At 39.1% G+C, this 22,050-nt stretch overlaps 1 long non-coding RNA gene across 1 annotated transcript; it reads right to left on the minus strand.

Moving 5' to 3' along the window:
- Positions 1-587: 587 nt before the first annotated feature.
- On the minus strand, positions 588-20,306 carry LOC129721587 (uncharacterized). Its single transcript, XR_008727437.1, has 3 exons — positions 20,143-20,306; positions 6,360-6,389; positions 588-862 (listed from the first exon to the last, which is right to left on the minus strand). It is a non-coding gene; the product is annotated as an uncharacterized LOC129721587 (long non-coding RNA).
- Positions 20,307-22,050: the final 1,744 nt, after the last annotated feature.

Consider the following 22,050-nt stretch of genomic DNA (forward strand, 5'->3'; position numbering starts at 1 on the left):
TCACATTTTTCGAATGTTATGGTGATATGGATAAGCTTATTCGCTTCACTATTTAATTTTTACATTTTCGTCTGTCAAACTGTTGCACTATCATTCGGTTCGGTCAGCGGATATTGTTCTGGTTGTTGTTTTTTGGTAGTAGTTTGCAAGGTGATAAAACGTGTATAAAGTTTTATTTAAATTACTATCGGGTGGGTCATATTTCGAATAATTTTTGATAATTATGGCTGAGATAGGTCAAAAATTTATTTTTCATGCTATGATATGCAGTTGGCAGTCAATCAGTTTCACTGACCACAGGTTGTGTGAAACAAGAAAATGATGCATCTACGCGAATGTAAAAAATATGCTATCATTTTTGATTACTAATCCTTCACTACTTAAAACCTTTCTCCTGTTCGGCAATTGAAACTTCACTATCCCACGCTGTCTGGTAGCCAATTATTAACTTCGGTATGCTAGCTTTATGATGTTCAAAATTCACTCATACAGCTAGATAACCAAAGAGAACTTTGACACCTGATAAAGAAAGATGGCTCCGGTATTAACGCACTGTGTGCACTCGAACCTGCTTTCTGCTGCTAGATGGCAGGATAAGCGGCGAATCCGTTACTCACCGACTTCACGGGTAACTGAACTGAACCAACGAACAACTAATAATGGTATAATTGTTCAACCAATTAGTACGATATCGCGCACACATTTCCTATGCCTGACCGCTCCTCCGCACTGTCCTGTTGCAGTTTTGTGCTGGGGGTTGGTGGCCAATCCCGCAAAGATTGTCGTGGGTGATGACGCTTCGGTTCCGCTTATCTATCGGGCCGCGGTGAGTAGTTTATCGATCAGTCGAATTGTTGAAATGCTAAAAAGAAAGAATAATAATAGATAATAGAAAAAAAAGAACCACTCTCTACACTACACAGGCAACGGGAACACATGGTCACGTATTAGCTGATAAGTGATAATTATTGTTATTAGAGCTTGAGTTCGGGAACGCGGCTTGCACTGTGTTGGTTTGAAGCGCGAGTGTCCGCCGTTGTTTGGTGTTATCAAATCTCTTGTAAACAGATATCGGTAACATTCTAATCAATTTCACATACATTATTCTGGTGATAGCGGTCTGCTCTGTTCTTGTCGCCGTTGTATTCGCACTGACAGTGTGCACCAATTGGATTTTTTCTTTACGTAGGTAACGAGTTCGGTATCACCGTCGGAATCGGTAGAAATGAGTTGGGTGATAATGTACGCGCTTACGTACGGTAACTGATATTGATATATTCAATCAATTGTTTTTTAATTATTACTCGCTGTAAAAATAACAGCAGTTGTTTTGGACATGGGAGGTCGATGGTTTGTGAGGTCACAAAGCGTCGATCTAAACTGGGACAATTTCATGGTGCGGATTAATCACGTTTTGAGTGAAATAAGACCGTAGAATACCTAGATAATGGTCATCGACCCTAGAGCAGTCGAGTCTCTGAAAGGCGTTCCTTTGGTTGTTTTCAGTTTTTCAATCATTTCGCAAACCACTGTTAAGCGTGCCCCCCGTCCTCTCTGGTAAATCGCTAATTGACACGTGATTGCTTTCTATCCAATCTGAGCAGCAGCAGCACGTAGCCGCAGGCTTAACGGATAAAAGAAAATATCCACGGCCTAAAACTGTGCTGTTGGCAGCTGATGTGGTCAAACTGTGATCGACGGTGTGCCACCCAACACAATAATGGCGCAAGTTTTGCTGGGGACATTGCGGCAATAAGAGCAGGAAAAAACTGTTGGAAAATTATCGAAAAGGCCACCCGCCTGGTAAATGATCACTCAAGCGGTAAAACGGTCCTTGAAAACGATTAGTAGTCAGAGAAACATGGACCAATCGATGCATAGTTCGCGATCGAACAGCGGGTTGTCAATTGTTCGTTTGAACCACATTTTCCGTAAATTTTTAGAACTCAACCACGTGGTAGTGGAAATTTTGGCCTCACGTCATGAGGTTTTGTTGTGCTGTGCGTGGTGTCGAAGCCATGGATTAACGCGCTCACTTTTAAGCAAGGTTATATACGCCATGGACCATGGACGTTCGTGACCGGCAAGAAAAATGGAATTACCAACTGTGAACCAACAATCTTAACTGATCAGCCTTCGGCAAAAAAAAAAACGAAATGAACGGACGGACCCCAGCACGACAATAACTTGTTATTCTCGATGCGTTCCACGTTCCACACTTAGGTACTTGCCGGCGATCGATGCTCACTTGCTCGCTAGTGGACAGAGTTTGAGCTATCGGCGATTTCAAGCTCAAGCACAATGAAGACACATGAGATGAGATGAGGAGAAGCGAGACACCGACTGGTTGCTCTTGAAGACAAAGTGGTTTCAATTAAGTGGTTCGTTTGCAGCGCGTCTTAGGCCGAAGCGAGGCCCCCATGGTGATGGCGGCGGAGGCCGTTGGTCAAGATTTATGCGAATGTCGCCCGATGGAACTGGTTTCTGCTTTTATGCTAATGTGAAATCCGATCCCACCGTGACAGATGCGATTTGTTGTCGCCCGCTCTCTCGCTCTCCCTCGGGTATGTACCACTGCAATATATGCATGCCACGTTGGGCGTCAGAAATGAATTTCAACCTCGTGACGTGACAGATTGAAAATTAATTCCTTCTTCTGAGAGGGAATCCTCATCAGGATGGGGCAACTATTCCGGTGCATGTTACGGATAAATTGCTCCGTGTTTCCCATGGCTTTTATCGGAAAGTTCTGGAGGTTGTTCTGATATGAAATAACCTTTTCTGAATAATATCCAACATTTGAACAGAGGAAACATTCCAAGGTTTCAAGCTTTTAGTTTCATTTGTCGAATCACAAATATTGAGGAGCCTTATTTAAAAAAAGTTTTGATTCTATTGTTACTTCGTTCGTCTCTGGGCATCCGACCACCTTGAGATGAAAATAGTTTGAAATAAACCATATTCTGCACCTGCCAATGCCTCACATATGTAGTTGCCTTAATGCACAAATAAGTCAATCTTTTCAATAATATAATTCCTAAATTGGCAAGTACTCTTCTACCAACGAAAAAAGCTTAACTGAAATAAGCACGAAACTCATTATCATTAGATTATTCCAGAACAAAACTTAAACAAAGCGGTTTACAAGATTTAGTGCCGGATCATTACACCGACATACGTCATCCGTGCATTAAAAAACAAACTATCGGCCAGGGGCTCTACACTTTCGCTGTACGCTTCACCTCCAACCGGTGGTCCGCGGAACGATCGCTTTGCGGTCACCGAAAAAGGCAACGCCAAGTAGCCGCTGACAATGTTGGCACAATTAAACCTTGATTCCCGTTGCCATTTATAGCAGCATGTGCTTACTAGGGCTACATTATTATACTACAAACGGCGATCGTTCGGTGCGGCTGTCAGCGGTGCTTCCAGAGCAAGGAAGCGACCAACGAACGGACGGTATTCTTCTTACTCACAATCGGTGAGAATTTTTTAAATGTCGGAGATTCCATACTGGGGCCCGGTCTACACACGATCACGCAATCGGTGACGACCATCTTAGATGAAGTAATTAAAAACGTGTTGTAATTGTTTAAATTTTTACTTTTTACCTGCCCTTTCCGTTGGCCGTAGAAACGCTTCTTCACTTTGACTGAGGAACAGAAGAAAAAAAAAACAGTCAAAGATTAATGGTTGACTGAGTCATCGCGCGCGCTTTACTGGCAGTCAGAGCTGATTGACTTTTTAATATTCTTATTCTCTCTTTCTCACTGTTGCAAAGTGGCCTGTTTGGCTTTTTTTTTCGAAATGGTAAGAAAGAATCTTGTGCCTACAAGAATCAGAAAAGGAATTGTACACATATACCTGTATCGATTGACAGGTGTTCACCCGACCGCTCCGCTCAGTCCGGCGTGGGAGGGTACGTACGATTTCCTATATACTGAAGCTATAGAATAGATTTTCAGTCGTTGGATTCGCTACTTTGTCTGAGATCCTCGCTGGATGGAACATTTTCCCACGCGATCTTGTAACCGGTACCGATTTTAGGGTCGACCTTTTTTTGTTTTGTTTTGGTTTGATTGATGACTCTTTCGATGGCTATAATAATTGTCTTCTGGTTCCCCTCAGGGAGATACCACCAAAGTGCAGTGGGACGGTGTCATATATTTTTTAAATTGCGGGCTTGGCTGTAATTATGAATTCGACAGATAATCGGCCTTTGACATCTAAACGCTATGATATAGCTTTTTTTACTTATGGGGTTTCCTCCTTTTTTCCGCTTCTTTTTGCTTGCCTTCAGTTAAGTTTCAATTTCACTTATAGAAACACACTCTTTTTATGAAATGTATGTAACCAATCATTTGATGGAGTAACTCAAAATAAGCTTGAGACTAATCAGCTACAAAAGTCACAACAACGTAAACTTCATCAATGAAGACTTGATTGGCACTTACGCACGAACATTATCTTGATTAACGTATCAAAGACAAAAATAACTGAACAGATTTATTCCCATTGTTTGCATAGCAAAAATACTATCAATATGATACAAAAAAATTGTGAATCATTTTCACAAAAGCTGAGTATACCACATACCCTAAAATAATAGGATTCCAGGTTTTGCATGTTTTTTTTTTAAACAGAAAACCGTGGTAAATCGTTTTTTGCTGAGATATTTTTTTTGTACAGCTTCTTGAAATAACACGTTTATCGGCACGGGTTTTTACATGATCCAGTACCTTCTGCTAAAAAAAGTTTACTGCGTACAGTAATATATTTTATGCAAAAAATCTAAGTTGTCAGCGAGAAATTAAGAAAATACAATTAGACAGGTTTTTCAATTTCGCTATCGAATATTGACATCACGCTGTCCTCGGAAGGTTTTACTTCTACAGCAGTCGTGCAGTAGTTGGAAAGTTGAAAACTTTTCTGGCTGTTTTTTTGCTTTTTATATTGAAGTTCTTACGTATGACTAGGGCATACAATAATTTACCATAAAGTATTGAATTATTTTAGCAGAGCAAAAATGTTGCTATTCACTTCTTCTGGTAGTCACATTCCACATCAAATCTCTAATTACTTTCCGAAATTTTAAAAATGTCTTCAATTAAACAATCATACAATCACCATATACAAGGGGTGGACAAAATGATTGAGACAGGCAAAATTTTATCAATCTTTAAATAGTCACAACTTCACGACAAATGAATCAATTTTCATGAAACCGGTTTCATTTTACTGGAAAAACTATTCTAATTTTCAAAAACTATTCTAGTTTTCAAAATTTACTAGGGAATCTGACGGGACCAACGGACACCGGAAATATTCCAAATTTTAGGAGTGTGTGTCGAAATGGGGATTCTTGCAATGCTTATAACTTTTTCTCACATCTTGTTTCTTTTAGGTTTATATGTTTACAATAAACTAGAATTTATTCCGAGTTCATTGGTACCCAAAGGTTGAAAATCCGTCAAGGAACCATCGAGATATGAATTAATTAAGTATGTTTTTGGCAGTTTTTTTTTTTGCTGTTGGATACATAGTACACGAAAAAGTTTTTGTTATTTTCTTTATAAGTTTGCACTGTGATTTGTTCTGAAGAGTTTTAGGCAACTAAATTATCTATCTTAAATCCTTTGAAAAAAAATCTTAAATAACCGATGTTTTTAAAATCATATAATTTTCGAGAAGTTATCAATTGACAATCATTCTCTATCTCTCGTCATTATTTAGATATGCTGATTTATAAGAAACAGGTTTCAATACTTCAAACCTTTTGAAATGTTAGTCCAGATAAATTTTCAAAAAAAAGTTTGCAAAGTTGCTTCGTTAACTAAGGCCTACACACCCACAAAATTTCATTGAGTTCTGCTAGGGTGCCCAAGGAAAATGGTACGCAACAAGAGAAAAAACTGCCAAAACCAACATCCATACTTAATTAATTCATATCTCGATGGCTCTTCGACAGATTTTTGACTTTTGGGTACCAATGAACTCGGAACGAATTCTAGTTTATTCGAAACATATAAACCTAAAAGAAACAAGATGTCAGAAAAGTTATAAGCATTGCAAGAATCCACATTTTGACATACACTCCTAGAATCCGGATTATTCCCGGTGTCCGTTGGTCCCATCGAATACTCTAGTATTTTTTTGAAACTAGAACAGTTTTCTAGTAAAATGGAACTGGTTGAAATTGATTCGTTTTTCGTGAAGTTCTGGCTATTTGAAAATTGACAAAGTTTTGCCTGTCTCAATCATTTTGTATACCCCCTGTAGATAATAAAGATGAGAAAAAGGCTTTCCTTGTTGAACACAAAATAGTATATTTCCAAACCGTTTAATCAGAGTTTACCTACCAGAACTTTGCATACCAGTTTTCATTAGGCCTGTAAAGAATAGAAAAATAACATAAAATTAGTAACCATTCAGAAATAATAATCAAGCTTATTCACCGTCTCTTATTTGGTATTAGAAATCAAAAAAAAAACGCTATTTCTATAATCAAGTCATTCGCTTTCTCCCGTATATTATTCATCCATTTCCGCTTGACAGGATGCCAAACATTTGCATAATTCATTATAATGTAGACAGAGGCGTTCATCGGCAACCCAAATGAATCAACACACTTTCCGAGAAAATGCCGCGCTCGCCTACTTTTCTATAAACTATCGGTTTTACGAATTACTGGACTTATACATAAAGTGATGTGCATTCGCCGCCACGCCATAGATATCGCTGAGACATTTCTCACTTTTTGCATCTTGTTTATTAGCGATTCACGCTGAACACATTGAAGGATTAAAAACTGTTCCCCAAAGCTAGCTGTGAGTCTAAATTCAACTAGTTGGTTTCTGGTGGAATCCGTATTAGAAGGCATGCGTTATCGAATCATGAGAAGTCAACATGAAACTTCTATAAAGTACCCTGACCGACCCCAGTCGAGCGTAAAAACCCGCCGTTAGAGTCGAAAACGTTGCGTGACACTTCTGCCTGCGGTCCTGCCTGCGAGGACTGTGTGTGCCCCGTCGTCGTCAACGTGCAGCGCAGCAGGTTCGTTGTTTGTTTCGCACCGAGGGTGGAATACTGATCAGCACAGCTGGCCGCGATGTTCCACACACCACCGGCCGGTAACTGACCGAGGATTTTTCGAAGACAGTTTTATGTCGTGGGCAGGTATGGAATTTAAATCACTTTCTGTTGAATTGGTGTGGCAATAGTCAGAGCAGCAGGCAAGTCGAAGTCATAGGTCCGGTTCGGCCTGCCATCGGCCAGCAGCAGTACGTGGAATTTTGTCAGTTCTGCTGCTGCTGCTTCACCGCCGCGGTAGCGCTCAGATGGTCGTTGGTAATTTTCGCCTTGTGCAGATCCTTGCATAGACTACTAATTTTGAATGGTTTGCAGATTTTTTAATTTTAATTAGAGAACAGGTTTATGTGCGTTGATTCTTTCCTGGAAACGGAGCACAAAACTTACCCTCGGGCTTGAGGTGCTGTAATTTTACTGTTGAAGCGGAAGCCGTGTAAGGCTTTGTCAATTACTACATCCCATCCAATGCTATTTTGCTGCAATTAGGAGTGATTAAAATTATGATTTGAGAGGCAGTCGTTTGGTATGTTAGCTGTTATTAGTACTCAACATTCGTGTTTGTTTTTACGATCCTAACCGGCTAGTAGAGCTGTTTTTATTTCTTGTAACTCCGAATAATTATTTTTATTTGTAATTTAACACGCCTCTAGCGGATTCCAATCTTGGACTCCTGAAACGTCAACTGATTTTGTAGCCAGTGAACTCTGCTGAGCTGTAGTCAATATTTCCTCAATGTTCAGCGAAAGCAATAATAAATGACACTGATATGCATATTCAGAGACTATGTGGATCATAATTTTCCTCATATTTTCACAACTGTATCGTTAATTCCAGCGAATAATTTTCTCAAGGTCCCTAAATTAAACTTAACCGACACTCGGAATGAATAGTTTGAAAAAAAAAAATTATTCAAAAAAATCGAGTAAAACGCAACTTATCTAGAAATCCACCCGATGAATCATGGAAAATCCGGAATCTGTGTAACAAACCACGCCAAAAACTGCGTAAGAAGCAATTTTACTGTATTTTCAAACGAAATCATGACAGATTCCTATAAATATAAGTTTCTTTTTTAAAACAACACATCCAAACAAAATCAACTTTAAAGTCTAAAGTACACTACCCACCATAAGTCTGGAAATACAGATATCTTGTGTTTCAGATGACCTGGAAAGTTACGCTGTTCGGCAAAGTTGTTGGGCAGACTAAGGGCTTTTGTGTGGTGGAAAGTTTAGTACGGAATTTCGGCGATAGCGAGCACGAAACTCGTCGCATTTTAACGAGGACTTATCTCACGTCTCCCACCTGTAGAATGTTGCGATCTTCAGCAACCTTGTGCAATAGTTTGAGGCTTCTGGATGGTGGAAAATTTAGGACGAAATTTCACCGCGACGGGACACCAGTGTGCACGCAATTCTTTGACTTTATCTTATCCTTCGACTCTTACTTCTACAAGGGAATTTATCATAACGTTCCCGATCGATTTTTAGCTTCTATCAGGGTGACAAAAACCTGAAAAAATATGGACAATCAGGAAATGTCAAGGAATTTATGATAAGAAAAATCGAAGAATATCAGGTAGAACTGAAAAACATTCGGGGGAAAAAATTAATCGAGTTGCAATCATTTTTATACAGATTCAATAACGCTAAAATGGATTTTTTAACATGATCCCGATAACGGAAACATATATATTTGTAAAATTTGTTCTTTTTTGGCTGTTTGAATACAAAATTTTAGGCTGTTCTCCGGAAACCGTAAGTGCCACCTTCGATTTCAAAACCGACATGTGGAATCGATTTTTCACCTCTGAGCATCATCCCGATTAAGACAGTACCCACCCATTGTTGGTGATATGTGGTAAGATTGGGCTGTTTTCTAGACATCGGAAGTCGTCATGAATTTCAAAATGCCGTTTGGAGTAGGAAATACTAATGCACACTAGTATCACGTTGTGGCAGAATTTCGATCTAAACTATTGGCCTACCAGAAGTCCTTAACCGTTAAAACATCTTAACTGAAGACGGAAATTTTCCTTGGTTAGATTTACGAGAGAAATTTAATATTGCAAATTTCCGCTGAAAAGCGAATTACAGACAACTTGCAAGCAAAATGCAGACAACTTGTACGTCAGATTTATCGTATACCAGCATACGAGAGTGAACGCGATAGACTGTAGAGATACGATTAACGAAGGCATTCTGTCACGTTCGCTCTAGTTGAATGGTATACGATAAATCTGACGTGCACGTTGTCTCCATTTTGCTTGTAGGGGAATTGTGGGTAAAATGAACAGGGGTGGTAAAATGGACACCCGTTTAAATCTCGACTATTACGTTGAAAAATAGTACAAACTTCTTTGGCACCTTATCTTAGAGGCACTAGAAGCTATTTGAGACAAAGTATGCGACATGAAACAGTCAAACAGTCAAAATAATAAACAAAAACAAAAAAAACACGTGTACATTCGTGGTGGTGATGTTATTTTTGGCCTTCAAAAAATAAGGTTTTTTCTAGTGTAAAACAGTATATTATAACGATTTTTCTGCAAATATCTGTATTTAGACTACTAACCAGAAGAAAGCACCAATGGTTAGTAATTGTTTAAATGATTTTCTCGATATTTTTAGGCATTTTCAATAATATGTATGTGCGAGTAAAATGGACAGCCCCTGGAGATCGTGAAAAAATTGTGGTAATTGCTATTGAAAATCTAGATGCTTCGTTTTTATATCCGAAAAACGCAAAGGTAAACTCGGACCGATGAACAGATGACCACGGCTAAACGTACCGTTGAATGCGGAATGTCCGTAAAAAAAGCTTCCGCCATTTCTCAGTTTCTTACGAATAAGGTCATATATTGTTATTAATTCTACGACAAACAATGAAAATTTAACTGTTGGTGAATGCATAAGTGTGTCACGTGCTATAGAACAACATTTTACTTTCTGTAAAAGGATAATTAATGTTCACGCCCAAGGTGTTCATATTACCACCTCCATATGTTCATTTTACCCACACGTGTCCATTTTACCCCCAGAAAACTGCTTTCGAAAATGCTCATGAAAACTACGAAAAATACTATATTTGAGTATTTCTACTTATTTTTTGTATTAACCATTAGTGACTCAGTTGATGTGCGCTATCGACTCATAGTTGTAGTGTTAAACTGTGGAGGAAATTGGGAAATGGCTTCGGGTGTCCATTTTATCACCCCTTCCCCTAAGTTGTCTGTAATTCGCGTTTGGGTCCATCCACATACCACGTAGGCAGCTTTGGGGGGGGGGGGGGGGGGGCTTTGGCTAATGTGCACGGTGTATACATTTATTTTAAAATTTATATGGGCAGTTGTCCACGGAGGGGGAGCCGCGAGAAGCGGTTTGCAAAAGTGCAATTTACAATACGTCCATAGACAACAATGGTAGAAGTTTTTAAGATGCAGTTTTTCAATGATTTTGATATAGAAAAAAAAAACTCTGAGAAATCTCTTACTAATAATTTTTCAAGGTGGTTCAAGGTTTCCTTGAAAAAATACAGTTAGAAAGACGAATCCAGAGTAAAAAATAACTGAATGAAGGTTGATATTTTCTCAAAAATGATTGATCAAATAAAGCGGAAAATATGCAGAAGGATGAATTTCCCTGTGTGAAGCCTATTGTCCCGGTTTTCTCGTCTTTTTTTCCCGATGATTTGAAATTCCCTTTTTTTTCCCGGTAGAGTGGTCACTAATACTATATGGACTTTAAATACATCAAAAATAAAAATCTGAATTTATTTAGCTTTCCAACAACTTCCTGAAATCTGTGCGTTTTGTCTTCAACTAATCAGTATGTGACAATTCTATTTAAACCGCCCATCGACGCAATGTCTTATAAGGATCCAATCCCTAGATGGTAACCTTCTCTTTTCTTTTAACTGACATGAACATACGTAAAATTGTACAAATTACGTGTATGAATGTAGCGAATAAAACATTATTATTTATTTGTAAAGCCATCTGACACAGGTATGGCTTAATGATATAATAAATTTAAGTTACATTCACAATTATACTAAACGTTTTAAAATGGTTATCGTCCACGAGAGAGTTGTCGTTTGAAGGCATCAATCGAAATTCCAGAGTCGAAAATTTCGTCGAAAGCATTCATTTGTGCGGCCATGAATCGGACTGGATTGAAAAGCCCATAGTTCACTCTGCTCGGCTCGAGGTATAGAAAGTCCCTTGTGCGGCGTGGTCTCGCACCAGTAGCTTACATCGAGCTTCGTATGAGTGCAAGTCTGACGGGTTATTCCAGGGAAGCATGCGAAGAGCATATCGGGAAAATTTCTCTGGACGAATTCGATTCTAGCGATCCAGTTTACTAGAGCGTACTAGCGAACAGGAGAGCTATCGAAGACAGTAATGATCCAGAAACTCAGTAGTAATCTTATAATATATCCCAGGTTAAAGCGTGGACGAATTGTGAGCGCGGGGGGGGGGGGCTTTGGCTAATGTGCACGGTGTATACATTTATTTTAAAATTTATATGGGCAGTTGTCCACGGAGGGGGAGCCGCGAGAAGCGGTTTGCAAAAGTGCAATTTACAATACGTCCATAGACAACAATGGTAGAAGTTTTTAAGATGCAGTTTTTCAATGATTTTGATATAGAAAAAAAAAACTCTGAGAAATCTCTTACTAATAATTTTTCAAGGTGGTTCAAGGTTTCCTTGAAAAAATACAGTTAGAAAGACGAATCCAGAGTAAAAAATAACTGAATGAAGGTTGATATTTTCTCAAAAATGATTGATCAAATAAAGCGGAAAATATGCAGAAGGATGAATTTCCCTGTGTGAAGCCTATTGTCCCGGTTTTCTCGTCTTTTTTTCCCGATGATTTGAAATTCCCTTTTTTTTCCCGGTAGAGTGGTCACTAATACTATATGGACTTTAAATACATCAAAAATAAAAATCTGAATTTATTTAGCTTTCCAACAACTTCCTGAAATCTGTGCGTTTCGTCTTCAACTAATCAGTATGTGACAATTCTATTTAAACCGCCCATCGACGCAATGTCTTATAAGGATCCAATCCCTAGATGGTAACCTTCTCTTTTCTTTTAACTGACATGAACATACGTAAAATTGTACAAATTACGTGTATGAATGTAGCGAATAAAACATTATTATTTATTTGTAAAGCCATCTGACACAGGTATGGCTTAATGATATAATAAATTTAAGTTACATTCACAATTATACTAAACGTTTTAAAATGGTTATCGTCCACGAGAGAGTTGTCGTTTGAAGGCATCAATCGAAATTCCAGAGTCGAAAATTTCGTCGAAAGCATTCATTTGTGCGGCCATGAATCGGACTGGATTGAAAAGCCCATAGTTTACTCTGCTCGGCTCGAGGTATAGAAAGTCCCTTGTGCGGCGTGGTCTCGCACCAGTAGCTTACATCGAGCTTCGTATGAGTGCAAGTCTGACGGGTTATTCCAGGGAAGCATGCGAAGAGCATATCGAGAAAATTTCTCTGGACGAATTCGATTCTAGCGATCCAGTTTACTAGAGCGTACTAGCGAACAGGAGAGCTATCGAAGACAGTAATGATCCAGAAACTCAGTAGTAATCTTATAATATATCCCAGGTTAAAGCGTGGACGAATTGTGAGCGCGTAATCAAGATTTACACCAAAATCAGGAAGCTACCCGTTGTAATGTTTGATTTAGTACAGTAAGGTCGCTTTCTACACGGTTTTTTTTACGCGGGTTTCTTTCCACCATTACTCAAAAACGGTACAAGATATCGACTCATTTGAATCACGTTTTCCGTTTTAGGCCACGAGTGATCATATATCAGTTTTCAAAAAAATTCACAATTTTTGGTGTAAATACTCAAAATTTGAAATATTGAATTTTGGTCTCTAGATTGCTCGCTATCATATTCAAACGAGGTTTTAACGTTTTGGGACGGTTTTCTTTGTTATCTGTGCAACTCAAAAAAGTCGTTTTTTACGCGGGCCCATACAAATTTGGAACGCATCCCCCGCTTAAAAAACGACCTTAGTGGACTGTGTAATCAAATATGATTGAATTCAGCTTGCGGTGAAATGTAATACGTGGCACTTCTGAACACTTATATCGTTTTCGTTTTCGCGGTGTAGCTACACTTTTTCCGGGTTATACTTTGCAGCTTCAAATAGAACATTTTCAGTGTCATTGCATTGGTATGCGTAATAATGGGATAGCTGTCATTTCGGTTTGCTTTGGTCATTATCGCCTTCGTCATTTTGTCTCGTTTCCATTTCATATGTCCATCTCGCAAATGTGCTGGAAAAAAATTTACCTGACACTTTACCACGTGGAACGAGAACCAAAACAAACCAGTTTTGACACATACTTGTGACTGTGTTGGTAACTTCCTACAGTACACTCTGCTTTTTTCGGGTGTCGTCAGGGACAGACAATGAGTAGTCAGAAGACAGAAAAAGGGTAGTCCGAAAAGTCAAATAAAACATTTTATTTTCCATAACTTTATGGTGTCAAAAGCGTCGTTTGAGTGTAGCTACACTGCGAAAACGAAAACGACATTAGTGTCAACAGATTCTTCGTGCACCATGCCTCGAACTCGTTGATCGGACATATTTTTTTTCATTCTTAAAAAAAGAAATAAAAACAGAATTTGAATTTATTATACCGTCTGCCTAATACGGCAAATAAACATTTGAGTGTAGGAAAACATTGTTTGTAACATCATTTTCTATCATTTGGAGAATGAGTCCCCAGGATTCCAGACTCGATGCGATTTTGGGACGCCCTAAGGTCTATATTCTCATCGTTTTCGAAGTCTAATTCCATAGGATCGCTCTGTGTATGATCGAGAAAACATATTAGAATTGACCTGCAATCCAGCGGACGGGGTAAGGTAGCTTTTTATGGCAAGTTTGGAGACGAACTATCATAATGTAACAGAAGAAATTATACCTTGTTTATTTATGATTCCTTGCTCATCAGAAAGAACTGGTAAGGCGCTTTTTAGAAGCATAAATCTTGATAACAAGGTAAGAAGCATTGTCATATTTACAATTTAAATGCATCTAAATCTGTGGTTCCCAAACTGTTTGGCTCTGCGACCCCTTTTGCAAAACAGAAACAGCTTCGCGGCCCCCTTTGCGAAACACAGAAGGCTTTCAGAAGAATTTCAGATACAGTTTTTGCAATGTGAGGCTGCGTTTTTCAGTCTCATTTTTAAGTCTAATTTGTTTCGTGTCTTGGTCCTAATGCGCACAATAGTTGAAAATCTGCTTTCATAGATATATTTGAAAACAATTTTAGTTACCCGTCAAATTTACCGAGAACTTCGCGGCCCCCCTAAATTAGCCTAGCGGCCCCAATGCCGACCACGGACCCAAGGTTGGAAACCATTGATCTAAGTGATAAATTTAACGATGCGAAAATTTATTTTTCAATTGCTGTATGAATTAAATTGGTTTCCAATATGGCCGATTTTACTTTTGACATACCGTTTTGTTACAACATTATGATTCAACCCAAGCTATTTATTAATAATTAATTTACCCGGCCAACTTTGTTCTGCCCACTTTTTCTCTTTATTTAAAAATTTTTGAACATTGAAATTCCAAATTGATTCCACTTACTTCCTAAGATTGACCCTGCCATGATGAATCGGCTATTGGATACTTTTAAACTCAATAAGAAACTCGGTCGAAATTATCAGTTTTATTGAACATCCTTGAGCTTGAATTTGCCTTGAAATATCGTTACTTGTAATATATTGGTTTTTACATGCTTTACGACCGATGTTGGCATAATTTCGGTTGGTTGAGCTTTCTAAGCATAATGCGTTGAATAAATGATTATTCAAACTGTGTACTGCTTTATTCATGCAACCTACTGATTCCCAGTTTCGTTATGAATAATTAAATTCTAATCGTCAACATTTTGTTTTTTTTTTTTACCGCCAGAATTGCACGTGCCATCGAAAAATCGTGAACCACTAGATTCTAGATGATATTCAGAAACACTTTCGTAATTCGGGACTACGAAGCTGCTGATATTTGCCTGGTTTTCCGCATAAGGGAGTAAAGGACAGAAATATTTTTGCTTTTGTCAACACGCAAACTCTATTCCATATACTGAGGCCATTGTCGGAGTCCTTTGTTGGCGATTACCAATGTGGTTTTCGAGGGGGACGCTCCACTACGGACCAAATGTTTACCCTGCGTCAGATCCTCAATAAATTTCGAGAATTTAACTCTGCAGACGCACTATCTGTTCGTTGACTTCAAGGCAGCGTACGATACAGTTAAGAGAAATGAGTTATGGTGAATTATGGTCGAACATGGTTTCCCAACAAAACTAGGTAGGCTGATACGTGCCACCATTGAAGGACCTACATCATGCGTCAGGATAGCCGGTGAGATATCGGACTCTTTCGTGACGTAAGATGGTTTGAAGCAGGGAGACGGAGGGCTATACGGAGGGCCGGCGTGCAAAGAAGCGGCACAATCATTACGAAGTCTCACATGCTTCTCGGTTTTGCGGACGATATCGACATCATTGGTATCAACCGTAGAGCTGTGGAAGAGGCCTTCGGACCTCTCAGGGGGGGGAAGCAGCGAGAGTAGGGCTCATCATTAACTCTGCCAAAAGGAAATACGTGGTGGCTGGTAGAGAGCGTGGTAGTCCGACGGGTGTTGGTGCTGAGGTGGTGTTAGGCGGGGAAACTTTTGAAGTATTCGACGAATTTATTTACCTGGGTACACTAGTGACATGTGACATGTGCAAACAGGGCCTTCTACGGATTGCGTAACCAGCTGAGGTCTCGTAGTCTGCAAGCCCGTACTAAACTTGCACTCTACAAAACACTTATTCCTCCCGTGGCCCTCTACGGCCATGAAGCATGGACGTTGAAATAGGCCGATCGGCGAGCTCTTGGTGTTTTTGAGCGTAGGGTTTTGCGTTCAATCTTTGGCGGCAAACTAGAAAATGATGTTTGGCGCAGACGCATAAACCATGAAGTGTACCAGGTGTACAAATTGGCGGATATAGTTAAGTGAATAAAACACGGCAGGTTGCAGTGGGCTGGGCATGTAGCTAGAATGCCGGAAGAACGACCAGCGAAGATTATATTTGGCAGAAAGCCCGATAGAGGCCGTTGACTTCGAGGTAGGCCTCGCACTCGTTGGATGTTTGCTGTCGACGAGGATGCCCGCGAAATAGGTGTTAGGGGAGATTGGAGGATAGCAGCCCAAGACCGAGTGACATGGCGACGTATTCTGGATTCGGCATTGAATCGATAATCGGTCTGTCGCCGTAAAAGTAAAGTATAGTAAGTACTTCTTCATTGTTAACAATTGTTTCTCGAAAATTTCTGTGGCCGGATGCTGAAACTGCAAAATCAAGTAGCTTAAGTAATTACATATCCCCAACAAATGAATTATTTTTCGCAAAAGAAATTTCTTTTTTGGAGGACTATTTAAAAGAGATTTTTCCGATTGATAAACAAACAATACCTGAAATCGATTTTTGTTGTTTATAAGTAACACAACACTATCACTAATGAAATAACTCTTTGCAAATAATATGGTGGCAGCTAAGTGATGCGATCATACTCCTATCAGCCTCTATTTAGCTATTTTCGGTTTATTCTATGTTCAGCCGGCTCATTATAGAAGCATAGTTAGCTAAGTTTTCATAGACCAAGAGACAGAAAGAATGCTGTTGGGGCCGCGCACAAGGGTGTGGGGTTTATTTCAATAGAGAACAAAATTATTTTTATTTCCTGATTTGAGACCAATTTTGACCAACAGACAACATAATGCTATTTGAGCAGGTGGGTTATTTGAAGGAAATACAAATGTTACCATTCTTAACCCTCTTAACCCGCCAAGCTGGTTTCGAGGTACGATGCTGGCCTAACAAGCAAGTCGTCGTAGGTTCGAGTCTCGGCTCGGAAGAGACAGTTAGTGTCAGTGGGATCGCTAGCCCCGCATTAGTCCTGTAAATTTACATATACGTTTTCATAGATGGTTTAAAAAAAAAACGAAACAAAAAATGATTCGTAAATATAAGAAGCTATTTTACTCACTATATAAAATCAGAAACCTTTGGTCTTAATAGAGAAAAATTTTGAAAAAGAAAAAATAAATAGTTTGAGATGCGTGGAACTAAGCTTACTTTTTGCAATTTTGTTTTTCATGTATCGGTTATTGAAAAAGAAAAACAGATCTTCTCATAGGTGCTTATTTGGTGAATCATCAAATGTAGATTGTAGATCATTGATGTTACTATTTTTCGCTTTAACGATTTGAGCTGAATTTAGGTTTTCAGAATTCCTTTGAATGATCTCAACTTAACCCGTTTTAATTTTTCCATGTATCTTAATAACCTGAGCAATTCATGGTAGACGCCTTTTCGACGAGCAAAATTTTTTCGATAACTTTTTGGGTAAATAAAATGTGTATAACTCTTACGGTTATAGAATCAAGATATAGAAATTGTTATATAACTTTGTATATATAGAAATTGTTGTAAATCTCTGTAAAAATTAACAATTAGGTAGGAAAAACCGGTAAATTGAAAGAGGTATTGTTCAACATGAGGGAACAAAATTAGACCCTTATGATGAAATTTTTCTAAAGTAATAAATAGCTAAATCCTAATTCCTTTGAAAAATCCCCGATTTTTTTTTAGTTTTGCACTTTTTAAATAAGGCAAATTTTCTTGTTTATCATAGATTTTTCAGTTTTCTGTTCAGAAACCAGAGACTGATAAGTAGTAATATAGTATTTATCGTATACCATAAAGTAATCTACATTCGTGATGAAGTTCTAATGAACACACCAGAAGCTTAAAAAAATAATCTAACTGTGTGGATCCTGTCATGTTGAACCCACGTGTAAAAAGCACAGATCATGCCGAAATTCATTAGCAACAAGGTTCAGCTTTACAGTAATTGACCATTAGGTTGCAAAAATGTGCACCGTAATCGCGCAAAAAAAACAACTTCCTGTAGACGAAAAAAAAACATCTCTAGCAAAATCCAGACCAAAGCAAAACAGGATAAGCCGATAATGGATTCCTAGAACCAAATTTCTCTTCTTACGAAAATTCTCGTAACATATAATCTTGTTCTTCCCCTGTGTAGCTTTGCCTTGCACAAAAAAAAAGAGAAACCAAAAACCTGCCTTCGCCCGATCGGTCTAATCGAAAACACAAAAGTTAGGTAAAGCATCCTCCCGAAAAAAAGGGATGATTTTTGGGAACGCCGTTGGGCAAAAGTTAATTTTCGGGCTCTATCTATGTGCTTTTCCTTTCACCTTGAACCCTCTACCGACCTAGAGGGAGAAGGTAGCCGTCGAGACTAGAGCACTGCCTTCAAATCTCTTCCCTTTCGCTTCGACAAACGATTGTAGATGATCGTACATACAATCAGTCAAAGTGTACGGAAAAGGGTAAAGAACGATCGTTTGTTGTTTATGAAAACATACGTACACTCACACACACCGAGTTTTATGGGTATTCGAAAAAGATCATCCCCTCATCAGCGGCTTTCAGAACCTGCTAAGTAACAAAAACAACATCCTGCGTGAGATGCGATCTTCCACACACAAAACTTGTTGTGCACTTGCAAGATTTCTGGTAGAACACCATCAATTCCCGGTGAGTCGATTCGATACGGTCTCTCGTCATTCTCCCCCTCGTTTTTGTACGTCAGGCGTACCTACATTATTACTCAAGTTTAGCATCAAAATTCCTTACATCAACGTAGCTCGGCTGACCGGACCAGCAGCAGTGACCCGTTTGAAGCAGCCCGGCGAGACCGAGAAAGAGAGTACCGCAATTCGTCTGGCCTTTGCTACCGCGGCTCGGTAGAGCAGCTTTGCTACAGGTTGAGGTTTCGGTAACGGTTGTACACTCGAGCGGGGAAAATTCGAAATGAAGGATCAAGTTACAATTCGAGGTCGCCGTCGGCTATGAGGCGAAGGTTGCCCTCGTATTTGCGTCTTCATAGCTTTGAGTGAAAGGGGTATTCTTCGGCCCGGCTGGACTGCTCTACCTGACATGATCGACAAAAGTAAACCGGAAATGCATCAGTGCAGAACGTATAGTAATGCAACACCTGTAGGGACCACGTGGTTTATTATGATTATTTTTTGGGGTTTTTTAACATGGTTCTGCATAATTCATGCACGAAAAATCAAACGCTGGTGTTTCGCTTTGAGAATATATGTCTTCTTTAACGATAGTTGATCGATAGTTCGATGATCAGTTTCGTGCATTTGGAAGAAAAGGTGTGTCATGGAATGTATAAAATTCTAAGAGAAGTTAACGATTTGGAGGTTAACCACCGATAAAATTAAAATGACGAAGTGTTGCTCACGCCACCGCCCGGTGGATATGGGCTTACTAAGTGAACGTGAGCGACTGCATAACTGCGGATAGTTTCAGGCATTCGGAAATCCCTCCCTGCCATCTCTTCCTCCCGACTGGTATGAGGCGGTATTTCAGTTTAACCAGTAGTACCTACCGGTTAAACTGAAATACCGCCGTACCGGGCCTAGCTTCTTCCACACAAATTAACACTATCTTCAACACGTGCAAAACTGGTCGCTCGTTCCGGTTGTGACTAGGCGAAATAAAATATATACAAAATGTCGATACCGTCATCGACGCACGCTGCTGACAACAAACTTGCCTGCTTTAGACGCCGCTACCCTGAAGGCATTCACCAGCTGACAGCCAGCATGTGCAACTTTATCAAAAATTCAATCATATGCCGTTGTTTTTTAAAGGTTCAGCTCGAATTGCCCCAATCGAACCGAACCCGAAGTGCTGAACGTTCCGCCACAGACGATGTACTTCGAAATTGGAAAGCATAAATTCAAGCAAATGGCTGCCGAATTATTTAGCACATTTTAGTACAAATTCGGTCAATTTTTATATACTTGTTTTAAATTATAAAGGTAAATCAAAATGGCTGTTCCAACGTTTTTTAGTATGCATAAAATTGGGTATTCTAAGTTAGTTTAATATGATAAAAAATTACCTTTAAATTATTAGATTGAAGAAGGCTCTGTTGTTGGTTTACTAATCGGTCACATCGTTTTTTGTTTCGTTGAGCCCAGCTTGTCGTCGTTCCTAGCAGCTTAATACTTAAGCTATAATGTGCTTCGTTCCGAAAACTGCCAAATATTTTTTGTTTTCTTCATGCTTTCGCTTGAAATTCGACATTGAATCAGTAATTAGAAGGCAAATAGCGGGATAACGCGTCAAAAGTATGAAATTGTTGGAATAATATAAAAAAGTTGATAAAAATAAAATATAAAAAAATACTAACTGCACTCCAAATTTTCAGAAAGCATCCAGTTTATCTTATTAACTCGTTCAAGTCTCTAGTACTAATCAATTACGGATGAAATAGATGAACGACGATAAAACATTCCAAATGGTTACAAATCGTAAAATTTTCGGAATTTTCGACACTAAACAAATGAACATTTTCTCTCTGAAGAAAAGTTTTTTTTGTTGGCACTCTTTTCATGCACTACAGAAGAAGCCCGACAATTGGAAGAACCATCATGGAAGAGCCGGCCCACGGACCGGCGGATATCATTCATTTCGCGGAAGACGCGCGCAAAAAAATATCTCTCCTCCTATATTGATCGTTTCTACTGAGTCACTATTTTTTGCGGTCACTGCTGCAGCTGCCGTTGCACTAACACATTTTCTGGGTGGAATCTGCCCCGGGAAGCTGGGCTGAGCTGAACCGAGCCAAACCGAGCCCGAAGAACTGAAGCACTTGCGCACATCTCTACAGCCAAAAGCAAACTGACTCAAGCTGGAACGTGATTCCAGCGAGCAACGTGTGCAAGAGGCTTACAGCACCTTTCCATCCATGGCTCAGCAGGTTTAAGGCGGTAGTAGTACCTGAGCTTGGCCGCTCAACTTCGACTACACGATGGTATGTGTTGTTGGACGCCGCAGCCTTTGTCGGAGCTCTTCTAAATCAGCCATCGCACCGGTGTCGATGTAGTTGTGGTGCGGGTTTGTGCGTATGTGCCCTGCTGGCTTGCCGGGGCAGGTTGACGCCGTTGTCAGCAACGACGACGACGACACGTTAAACCGGCACAGGGCGATAGATTAGAAGCTAAGGAATCTGTTTTGCAGGTGACTTTTACAAAATTGTAATTTTGACTGGGATGAATAGGAAGACTTATTTATTAGTATCTATGCGGAAAAGAAATTTAATTTAATTGACTAAGTATTACTTATATATGCATTGGTAGGATAACAGTTTTTACTAACAGATTACTGAAAAATTTTGGACAATTTAATACAATTTCAATTTTTTTCCATACATAGTTTATAATTTGAACTAAATGTTGTATTGTAGATTTTGGCTGAGCTAAGAAAACTACTTCTTCAAAGAACACGAACATATCGAAGAAATGTTTTGAATTTTTTTTTTTAGTTTTTTCTATGAAACCAGTCCACTTATTTGCCACGAGAATAATTGACATTTCGCTACATTATCATAATTACCGATCCAGCTTACAACCGCAAATTGTGGCAATGCCATTGAGTTTAGATATTCGGTCGGATTGTTAATAACAGCGTTTTGGTTCGTGACGAAATCCACTGATTTGGAAGAATGCCGTTGTTTATGGATTTCATCTTAGAATATGAAATTCAATTCATAAACATCTTTGTTTTCATCAGCCAAAGTCACACTCAGCCAATAGTGGTTCTTATAATTGGGCCCGTTATTCGGGAACACATTTAACTGGCAAAAGTCCGTAAGGCATTTTCTGTGAGTAGTCGAACCCCCTTCGCTCACAGTAACTCGTTCTGAATGAAACCACTTTGGCAACAGCAGAAATTCAACAAAATCAACTAAAGGTAAGTATCAAGAATTCATTCAGTTAGAATTCATGTTGATTTAAAAATTTTTGTT

The sequence above is a fragment of the Wyeomyia smithii genome, chromosome 2, assembly GCF_029784165.1.
Source record: "Wyeomyia smithii strain HCP4-BCI-WySm-NY-G18 chromosome 2, ASM2978416v1, whole genome shotgun sequence".
Classification (NCBI taxonomy): domain Eukaryota; kingdom Metazoa; phylum Arthropoda; class Insecta; order Diptera; family Culicidae; genus Wyeomyia; species Wyeomyia smithii.